Source organism: Brienomyrus brachyistius, chromosome 1 (assembly GCF_023856365.1).
Source record: "Brienomyrus brachyistius isolate T26 chromosome 1, BBRACH_0.4, whole genome shotgun sequence".
In the NCBI taxonomy this organism is placed as follows: Eukaryota; Metazoa; Chordata; class Actinopteri; order Osteoglossiformes; family Mormyridae; genus Brienomyrus; species Brienomyrus brachyistius.
Window position 1 is genome coordinate 30213100 of NC_064533.1, and position 10776 is coordinate 30223875.

Below are 10776 nucleotides of genomic sequence, written 5' to 3' on the forward strand. Positions count from 1 at the left end.
GACGTGTCTGAAATGCTGGCTTTTCTTGGACCTGGAGCCGTGGCAATGGAGGGCAGCCCGGTGCCGTTTATTATAGGTGTACAAGGACCTTGTCATCGGCGGTGACTCTACGCTCCCATGGAAGTTTCTGTTTCAGCAGCGTCTGACCCTAATGCCAGGCCAGGCGCCCCTAAGTGTCTGCAGGAACGAGTCTGGGGGGCAGATGGGGGAAAAACAAATCTTTATTCAGCATAGGTGAGCCAGGAAAACTAAATGAACAACTGTGTAAGGCCTCGGCCCGAGTGCGGGCAAGGAAAGAGCGGGAAAGAGAGGCAGGAGAGGCGTAAGGACGGGAAGACTGCTGACTGCCACCCTTTACTACAACAGAAATGAGCAGGTAGCTGAAACAGAGCAGTGTCTGTCACCCCAGAGGTTCTCGCTGCTTGAGGTGTCTTACTGTTGTATCTGTGCTTGGGCCCAGGGGTTCAGGAAGCAGCCACACCTTATAGACTCTAGTGCAGGGATCCCTCAGTTCCTGGTACCAGGATGGCAGCACCCTCTACCTCTTCTGCCCTAAGGCCAAAGAGGCAGCTTCTGAGAAAGGGAGGAAAGGAGGCGGAGACCTGGCTGGGTGGAGGGAAGGGGGGCGGGGCAGTGTGACGAGAGTGGTGGCAGATGTCAGGGTCACATGACCTCCACCAAACCTCCTTATTCGCTCATGCCCTGAAACCCCAGGTCAATCCCCTAAAATGCTGAATACTGAATAGCGGTTTTAATGAATTATGCCACGTCATATACACACAATTTTAACAGTGAGTGGCTAAGTATCATATAAACCTTAAAAGCAAACTTGATGAATATATAACCCTAAACTGTCCTTTATCTTCAGTGTGTGACTCTCTTCATTCAGGGTAGCAAGACAGGAGTTGCTTATTCTGCTTATACCCTTTTTAGGTAGAGTTGTTGTGACTTTTTCATCAGTAAACCTCACTCAGGTGATCTCTGCCATTTTTAAAGTGACCATGACATTCTAGCAGTGGACCTTTCCAAGAAATTAGTATTTTCTCCATTTTTCTGCCAGCAAAACACAGAAATAGCTTTCCAATTATACAGACACTTACTTGGTAAGATCCAGCTGTTTTGGTCAGTAATGTGAAAGGGCCTGTATCGAAGCATGTGAAGCTGGGAGACGGGAGACATTTTCAGCCACGCACCGCTTCCAGCACCAGTGGCACTTATGTTTTCATTCCATCTCAGCTGGAGCCAGAAGTCTTCGTTTGCAGAGCTACTCTGTGGTTGGGTGGCATGACCGTGACCAGTGAGTTTGGAAGGGGGGTACTCTGACCACATTTTCAGTTGAAAGCCTGGCAAGCGCCTATTTTGCGTCAATGACTCCGTGTCTCAGGTTGTGAAGTGATGAGGGGCTGCCGTGAAATTTTAAAAAGGGGCTGGTGAATCCAGCTCTTTGTGCTGTTCATCGGGGAAAATAATGGCATGACTGCTGTGTCAGTTCTGCCGCTCATGTGGGAAAATGATCACATGACCGCTGTGCCAGTTCTGATGTTCATAGGAGGAAAATAATCACATGACCACTGTGCCTGTTCTGATGTTCATAGGAGGAAAATAATCACATGACCACTGTGCCATCTCAACATCAATCAATGGCTCAACACCAATGCTTTAAGAGCACCAAACCATTTTATCATTTAATAACGATGAAATACTTGCCACACTGTAAACAGTTTAGGACTTGATAAAACACTATAACATGATTGGATGGAAACATTGTCTCTGAGTACAGTTTTCTACCACTGATGCTTTCCAAAGTAAATTATATTTTTAATCAGCCTAGAACATCTGTTGGGAGTTTCTTAATAAGTGAAATACTGATCATACAGGTAGTTTTAAATATGAGATTATAAGATGAGATGTCCAGGCCGTACCCCAGCCTTGAGCCAGCCTGCAGTAGCCCCCCCCCCCAAAGCTGCATTGCAGAAACAGCTGGATGGATGGATTTTACAATTCAATTATATAACAACCCATTTCACCTTACTATCTTTCCATTTTATTTTGAATTGGATATTGTACATATTGCCCTGTTTTTTTGAAAATTTCTCTGATTAACCAGCATCCACCCATCCATCTAGGCTCAAAATACTTATCCTGGGCAGGATCTCAATCCTATCCCTTACAACACAGGGCATAGGGAATGGACATGCACCCTGGATGGAATCCCAGTTCTGATTGACATTCCCCTCTAACTATGTTCTACCTGTGTGTGACTTTCAGATCGGCGTCTATGAAAGGAGCTTTGGGCTCTTAGTTAATTTCCCAGTTGAATCCTGATGCTCCTCCCACAGGCTTAGGAATCCCTCCACTTGACAATGCAGGGTGTAACTGCAGTGTCCCAGGCATGAACCGGGATGTTCACATCCGTGGGGGTAAACCGCACAGGGAACGTGATGTTGGGTCTTACCTCATATCACCCCTTCGCCAGCAGAGGACAGCTCTCAAGACATGTGCCACTCCTGCGCTCTGTGCCAAATGCCCTGGGCTTTGAAGCTGAAGCCTGTTATTCTCCTGTGACGCTCTGAAGCAGCCCCAGAGGAGTGGGTGTGGGCATAGGCATGAGTTTCTCCCCTGGATGTTCCAGCGAGATGGCGCCCAGTTCCCAATGTGCTTCTACTTAGAGCCCAATTACTGTTGACTTGATTGTTGTTCTCCGTTGCTTAGTAAACTCAAAGAAGCTGCAATAAGATATATTGGCCGTACACACGGCTTTGGAAAAACATCTCCGGCGTGATGTCTTGGGGTGGTTCCTGTCAGATTGCTGAAGGTGGGATCGAGCAGTGATGGGACTGCATGGCGCTTAATGTTTTTTTAAAGACCTGGAGTTTACGGCTGGCAGGTTTTCAGAAAATACCGGTTCTGAAGCCCAGAGACATTAAATTGTTTTTGTGCTTGTGGTTTTGTGAGTGCGTGATACCATTGACATTTCTTATTTAAGATCCTCACTGGTATGTAAAGATATTTAAATGCATATGTGTTTCTGAAAATCGTATTTGGAAATGCATTTTATGTAGTGGCACTTTGAACGCAATGATACCATACATAATCGTACTTCAAAAGCAGAAAAGAGGGCTTGTATACTGATTTATTTTCATTAAATGCACCACATCAATACCTTTATTGTATCTATAAGTTTGTTAAAGGTACAGTGTATATATACTCTACCTGTGCAATATATAAGACGTGGAGTAAATGCACCTTGTATAAAACCACAGTTTGTTTTTTTGTTAACATAAACACTCAAAATCATATTGTTTATCTAACAGCCACCGCTAAGTAATTCCAAGTTAAGTAATTCCTGTATAAATGAATAAACGGAAACTTTTCGTGGTTGTTTTTGTTTGCCTTCGAATTGAAATGTTCTCAGAAGGAAAAGTGTGACTCCCGTAGGGTGCCCCATGTGGCCACATTGTGCACTGCAGCCACTTCATGTTACATTCCTATTCTTATAATTTGTTGCACGCAGACTTAACCATTCAAATTGCTGTTATTCTCTGTCTATAAAATAACCAAGTAACCACACGCATTCCTTTCACAGGTCAGGCATTACAGTGTCCAGTTATTGCTGAATGATTGGGAGGGGGAGAGCGGGTGTTTGACGAACACATTTTCCCTCCTTGAAAATTTGGGGAGCAGACCTGGGCAGAAGCACACGTTTGATCAGAAACGACCTCAATCACTCCCCTCAGCAGAAATATGACTACAGCCCCCCGAACAAGTCCCTTATTGTCAGATTTGGCAGTTCTGCTACCAACTTTTTTTCACTTTTTTTTCATGGCTTAATTGAAAAATTAAGTGTGGCTCAAGCCAAAAATTACAGTGAAATGCTAAGCACACCTAGATGTTGGCGTGTCCCTCACCCTGGAACGGGAGGCCAGAGCGATGGCCACTTTCTGCCCAAAGCCCAAAGATTTATTAGGTGGTAGAGGGCAGAGGCTCCAGGTGACAACCTACAATCATGGAGGAAGGATGAGCTGAGGGTCCGCTGAGCCTGGCAGATGGGACGGGACCCCCAGAGCCCACACACACATCCTAAGTGTCCCATCGGGTGGTCGGGATCAATGTGAGCTAAAACAGGCACTTGGGGGGGGGGGGGGGGGGGGGAGAGAGGGGGCATCAGCCAAGCTAAGCAAGGAAATACTTTATCCCTGTTAATTCAGAGTCCCTCGGTGGTCCTGACTGGGTACCCGTGGGTGAAATGCAGTGTGCGGAGAGGGAGGCCGGTGTTCAGTAAAAATGCTAGCGGACGTGAAAGGAGCAGAGCAGCCAAAGAAAGTACAGTCTGGAGGGAGGTGCAACCATTTCACGCTTGCTGTACGCAGGCCTTTCAGTCTCACCTGCTCGTTCCATCGTTCGATCGGTTAGCTCATGCTCGTCAGACACGCCCTTCAGGTGACATGCAAGCTGTGTCCCAATTCAGGGGCTGCATCCTTCAAAGGACACAGTCGGTGTTGCTTCTGAGGGCCAGGTCCATCTAAAAATCTGCACAATGAATCTTGGGATATGTTGCACGGCGAAGGATCCATTGGATGGATCCGTAGGAGCCCAGGAAAAGGAGGCCGCGTTTCAAGCACAACTCGAAATGGGACGGCTGGTTGGTTGCACACTAGAAGAAGAAGTGTGGAAGGGACATGCAAAGCAAAGTACAGCAAGGAAGCATCCAGACCCTGCATCTCCTAAACAATCAAAAGCAAAAAAAAAAAAAAGGCGCAAGAGCTTGGTCAAAAGAGCTTGTCAAGAGAAGGAAATCTTAATATGACAACCCTACTGCATGAAATGCAGTTTATATATACAAAATACATGCATGTATGCATCTAAAATGATTTAACGGTGTAACAGCCAAATAGTAGAAGAGCAATACTTTGCATAGATCACATTTGAGGACCAAAATGTTCCCAAAGTGTGGTAAAACTTTTGGGGACACTTCTTCAGGTCCCCATTTGGATAACTTCAATTTTATAAACATCTGCAATCAAAAAAGTAAAAGTGCCAAAAGTCTTCTATTTGGTTTCTTATGGTTAAGGTTAGGGCTGGGTGGGGGTTAAGGGTGTCGTCATTGGGATTTGGGATTTTCCCATAGAAATGAATGGACGGTCCCCATTTACATAGGAAGACCAACTTGCGCGTGTGAGTGTGTGTGTATTCTATGCAGTGGACTACATATTCGGTTGTAAGTCAAAGTCATATGTGAGATGTCATAAACACTTATTAAAACAGAGCTCAAAACAAAATGCAAATACAGTTTGCAAACATACAACTACCAGTTTTCAGTTTAGACAATAGACATGTTCTTTATTCCAAACAGAAGTCTCAAAATAATGATATACAATAATATAAAGATAAATTATGCATGTGTGTTGCATGGCTCAAAGCATCTATGTCATGACCGCATCCTTTGAGGGATGCAGCCCCTGAAATAGGTCACAGCTAATGATTCCTTACCTGTACACCTTCTACATGTTCCCATGAGATGCTAATTGACCAGTTTGATTTTAGCTATGAATTTTGGGATTCTATGTAACATCATGACCAAGACTCTCACATTGCTTACAACTAGCAGGAAGAGTATAGGTCTTTGTTAAAAATCTTTAAACAGATGATTTTCAGATAATTTTCGGCTAACATTTTGTTTCATTTTCCCTAAAGATTACTGGCCTGGCAGGTTTTATAATAAATGCACAGCTATATGAGAGAGGGAGTGGGAACAAAACATTAATCTCTGCTCTTTACAAATGAGCAGCAAAAGCATAATTTTTAAAACAACCTAATTGAATAATTCAGTCAGATTCGCCGGACAAACGCACTTTCACGCAGACTAATAGGATTAACGACTTGCAGTTAATGGTCTGTTTGAGTTTCAGGGGACATTTAAATTTCCGTGTCTAAATCAACATGCCTCAGTTTCCAAAGAACTGCCAGACTAACAGCCACATTGATTAATTTATAATAATGAGAGCCTGAGTGCAGAACCACAATGACCTTCCTCAGACACAGTGGTTGGTGAAGTGTGGAAGTGTTTCAGTGACTTGTATAATGGAGCTGTCTGTGAGGCCACCAGATCTACCGAAGATAACTGGATCCACCACAAGGTTCTGTCCCCCTGTCAACTGTGTACTCTGCTGCTGTTGTCATATTACAGTTTTATTTTACGGAGAACCTTTGCCAAGAAGACAGACTGGGGCCTGTTCTGCTTTTCCTTTCAACCAGATAGCTTGGAGGGTTAAAGTGCTTTTCAAAAGTACTTAGTTTCTGGTTTTGAAACATTTAGCACAAACGCACATAAATCATGTTTATTAACTACAGGCTTCTATAAAGACATGACTCAAGGCGACAAACTGATGGTGCAGAATAGCTCTCCTTTACTGAACTCTTCCCATGATATCCCATAATTTTCTGTCTCCAGGTCAAAGGTCAAGTAATATATACATACAGTAAAACAGTATATATGTCAAATCTAATTTGTAAACGTATAACAAATGTGGCACACAACAAATGAGGTGTGTTGCTTTATTTCTGGTTTTGAATCATTTATCAGAAAAGCCAATAAATCATATTTATTAATCAAAGATTTCTATAATCTCATGGGATGGTGCTGAATAGCTCTTCTTCACTGAACACTTCCCAGAATATCCCAGAATGCTCCAGGTGAAACGTATATACAGTATATACAGGATATACAGTACATATACAATAATACACCTGTGAAATGACATAGAGACTAAACAATAATGTTGTCACAAACAACAGCAATAACAATAATAAAGTGCTTAGGAAAGTAACTGCCAAATGTCAAACTGTCACCATGTCTGGGATGTTCTCTTGAGAAGCAACAAAAATATGATGTTAAGAAATTGCAATTAATTTGTCGTTCATCCATCAGTTTAATGAATGCACAGCAGCAATCCATAAGAAACTGTGCTTGCTTCTTTGAACACTCTCCTCTTCAGGATGTCTGAGACGTGACTGAAACTGAACACAAGAATATAAAGGTAGATGGTCACCAGTTCATATTATCACAAACCAGCTATCTGATATCTGAATAAATGCAAAGGAACCACTGGGAAGTCTCATGCATTACACCATCATCAAGTTAGCTGAATGGTGGTGGGTTTCATCAGCAACAGTGATGAGTTGGACTACAGGACGGAGATTCAACAACTATCATACTAGTGTAAGTCCAATAATCTGTCTCTTAATGTGGATGAACAAAACAAAAGAGATGATTGTTGATTTCAGAACGTCCCATGCTGTCCACCCTCTGCTGTATATCAAGAGAGTAGGTCAGGAGCACCAGATTCCTTGGGATGCACTTAGCTGCTGACCTCATCTGGGCAATCAACACTTCCTCCTCAGCCAAGAAGATGCTCAGAGAGATAACCAATCAGATTGTAAATGAGGTGGGTCCAAGCAACTAGAGGAGGTGGGACCAGTCAATCAGATGTCTTGATCCCATCTCCTCTAGTCACTTGGACCCACCTCCTCTACAGTCAAATTGGTTATCTCTCTGAACCAATCATTTTTCCTTCTGCCCACAGAAATTTTTTGTCTAAGTAATGGTGCATTCCATTTGCCCTCGGAAATTTTGAAGCCAGAAGTGATGACATGTGTGCTCCCGTTTCTCGGAGATCAGAGAAATATCTCGGAGCAGCACAGAGGATCCCGAGTTCAGAATCCAAGATGGCTGCGCCCTTTATCAACAGTGAAAGTTGTAGTTTTATACTGTTTACGCACTACTTCTCATTTATGGTTCATTAAATCGGTCGCACACTATACTGTCTAACTTATCTGTGGACATGTTGCTACGGAGTTTTATACATAAAGCACCGCGCGTAATGTGTTATCAACTGATATGGCTAACAATGAATAACAATTAACCGGGCTAGAATTGGATTTCATGATTATTTCCGGAGGTCCAAGAGGACCCTGAAGTGAAAATATTAGCCAGCCGCAGCCGGGGCATCTTGGAGGAAATGTCCCTCGCTGAAGACACACATCTAGGTGAGGATTTACGTGAAAATCTCCGGCAGCTGTGGGAGAGGCTAACTGGGAAGAAAGCCTGGCCGATCAGTTTCTCCGAGGAGAGGTTCCCCGATCAGCCCGTGGATGTCCCTGGAGAATCTCAGCCTCCACCAAAAGCCCAGACCCGGAAGAAGAAAAAGCGGAGAGGGGGTAAGAGGCCCGAAGAGATGCTGGCGATCCCCTTATGGGCAGTGACCCTCTCTCTTTCCTCCCCTGCCGGGTGCTCACCAGAGCCTCGTCCTATCCTGGACCCGGCGGTTTTTATGCCAGCAGAAGCACAAGCAGAAGTGGCTTTCGCCGAACGCTATTTCACCCTCCAGGAGCTCTACTGGAGGGTGATCGAAGACCCGGCCGTACAGGAGTCCACTGAAGCTGTCCAGCTTTCCACACAGCTACACCGCGAGTTCTCCCTGTTTTCAGCGACTCTCCTCCAGACGAGATGGAGAGATTAGCGGACAGCCTGAGGAGGCTGCTCCAATTGTGAAAAGCGCAGCCGCCTGTTTTACCTTTTCTGCCCGACTCACCTGACGTGCCTGTTCTGCCTGTCCCGCCGGTGCCTGACATGCCTGTCCTGCTGGTGCCTGATGTGCCTGTCCTACCTGTCCCGCCGGCATCTGACGTGCCTGTCCTGCCTGTCTTGCCTGATCCCAACCTGCTTGTCCCGGTGGCTGCCTGCTGCTACGCCTGAGGCATCGGCGCCACCTGCAGCGCTGCCTGCATCTTCGCCCGCACCCGAGGCCCCGGCTCCACCTGCAGCTGCTTCGCCCGAGGCTCCAGCTCCGGATCTGCCCGCGCCTGATGCCTAGGCTCCGCCCTCACCTGATGCCTCGGCCCGGCGTCCTAGTCCCTGACCCTGCTCCAGTCCCCCCGGTACCAGTCCCAGTCCCTGAGGAGGTCCCAGACAGTCTGACCTCCGCTCCTTCCCCCTTGGAAGAGGAGGAGCTCGAGAGGGACCTCCCTAATGACTCCTCTGCCCTTGCCCCGGCGTAGTCGATCCCGGTCAGAACCTCACCTATCAGGTCCCACCCACCCTGCCCCCTGGCTCGCCCTTGCTTGCCTTGGCTGGGGCTTAGGGGACGCCTGCAGATCCTGTGGCTAAGGTTTGGCGGTTGCCTGTGGGTCCCCCTCCGACACCTCGTCGGTTGCTTATGGATTCCCCGGGCTCGACTCCTCGGTCGCCTGCGGGTCCCCCTCCTCTACCTCCTCATTCGGCTGCAGCTTTGCCTGCCGCGACTCCACCTCCTTCCTTGCCTGCATCAGCCTCCTCTCCGACTCCCTCCTCGCCTCTCCTGGTGCCCCCTCCGACTTCCTCCTCGACTCCTCCGTCTGTCCCTCGACCTGTCTCCTTGCCCCCTTCGTGGTCCGCGCCTGCTCCTGCCTCGCCGGTCACCTGCGGCCCCTCCGGGTGCCGCCTGCTGCTCGCCGTGACTCCCTCAAGCTCCCTTTTGTCCCTCGACCTTTCACGTTTGGCCTCCTGTGTTTCCTTCTCGTTCCTCTATGTCTCTTGTCTCAGCTCCTCATCCTCCTGTTGTGCACCAAATATGTTTTTTGGGACAGTAAAGCTTAAGTAAAGGGACATCACTGCTGTGATCAAAGGCTGCAGAGGTTTATTCAAATGACTTGGAATTCCGTCCTCCCAGAGCCAGTGTGAATAGCCTTTTCCGACAGCTAGATGAAATCCATGTCCTGCCACCTCCTGGCAGGGGCACTATGGACCTCGATACCAGCATCGGAAGGAAAAACTGAGAATGGCACGGGATAACCAGACTGGTGACATCACCCCCAAATCGACAGCTAAACGAAGAGCATGATGCTCCTGTGCCCCCCCCCCCCCCCAGGGGCCTTCCTGATGTCCTTAGATTTGGTAGCTGTGGTTATCAGAGGCTCTAAATGCCCGGTGAACGTAGGATCATCATCCCCCCCTCCTGTGTTACCAGAAAGGACAACACTGGCTTATGAGAGAAGAACAGAAAAAGACACAGCAAATGTTTACACTGGCAGCAGGATTTCCTTGGAGTTTTCTTGATTCCAGTGGTAATGACAGTGTGTTGGTGAGACACTGGACAGATTTTAATGAAATGTATTTCCTTGGACTGCAGACTTAGAGTGTCTCTTGTACTATAAAGAAATCAAGTGAATGGTGCTCAGTAGCATCCAAAAAGTGTCAGCGGAGATCTACATCATTTGTGAACTATACTCATGCTTCCCAGTTCCCCAACATTGGAAGTATTGGTAGTGGAGTGTTCAATCTCCAACTGACATTTAAAAGCTAATTGACAATTTTCTGCACCATTCAAAGATGTGTGCATTCTGCATTGAATATTTACCAGCAATAATCGTCCTACAAAATGTGGAAAATTAGCCTATGTGTGTGAAAGATACATAAAATGTTTTTCATTATTTTAATCTATAACACCTATAATGATTAGAATTCTTTAACAAATCATTTGTAAGATAAAATTACATTCACTTTTTCTTTAATTGTAAGAACCTTTGCTCAGATCAGTAATTGCTCAGATCAGTAATTGCTCTTTGCTCAGATCAGTAATTTTCCTCTCTTGCAGCTAGATCCCACTCCTAATAATTTGAAGCATTAGACGTGAAGTTCTTCTGCATGATTGGCATGCACGTTCATCTTCCACACCGCCCAGCATCTCTGATTTTTCCATAAAATGTAGTATTGACCACTGGGGCTCTTCTAACCTCTTC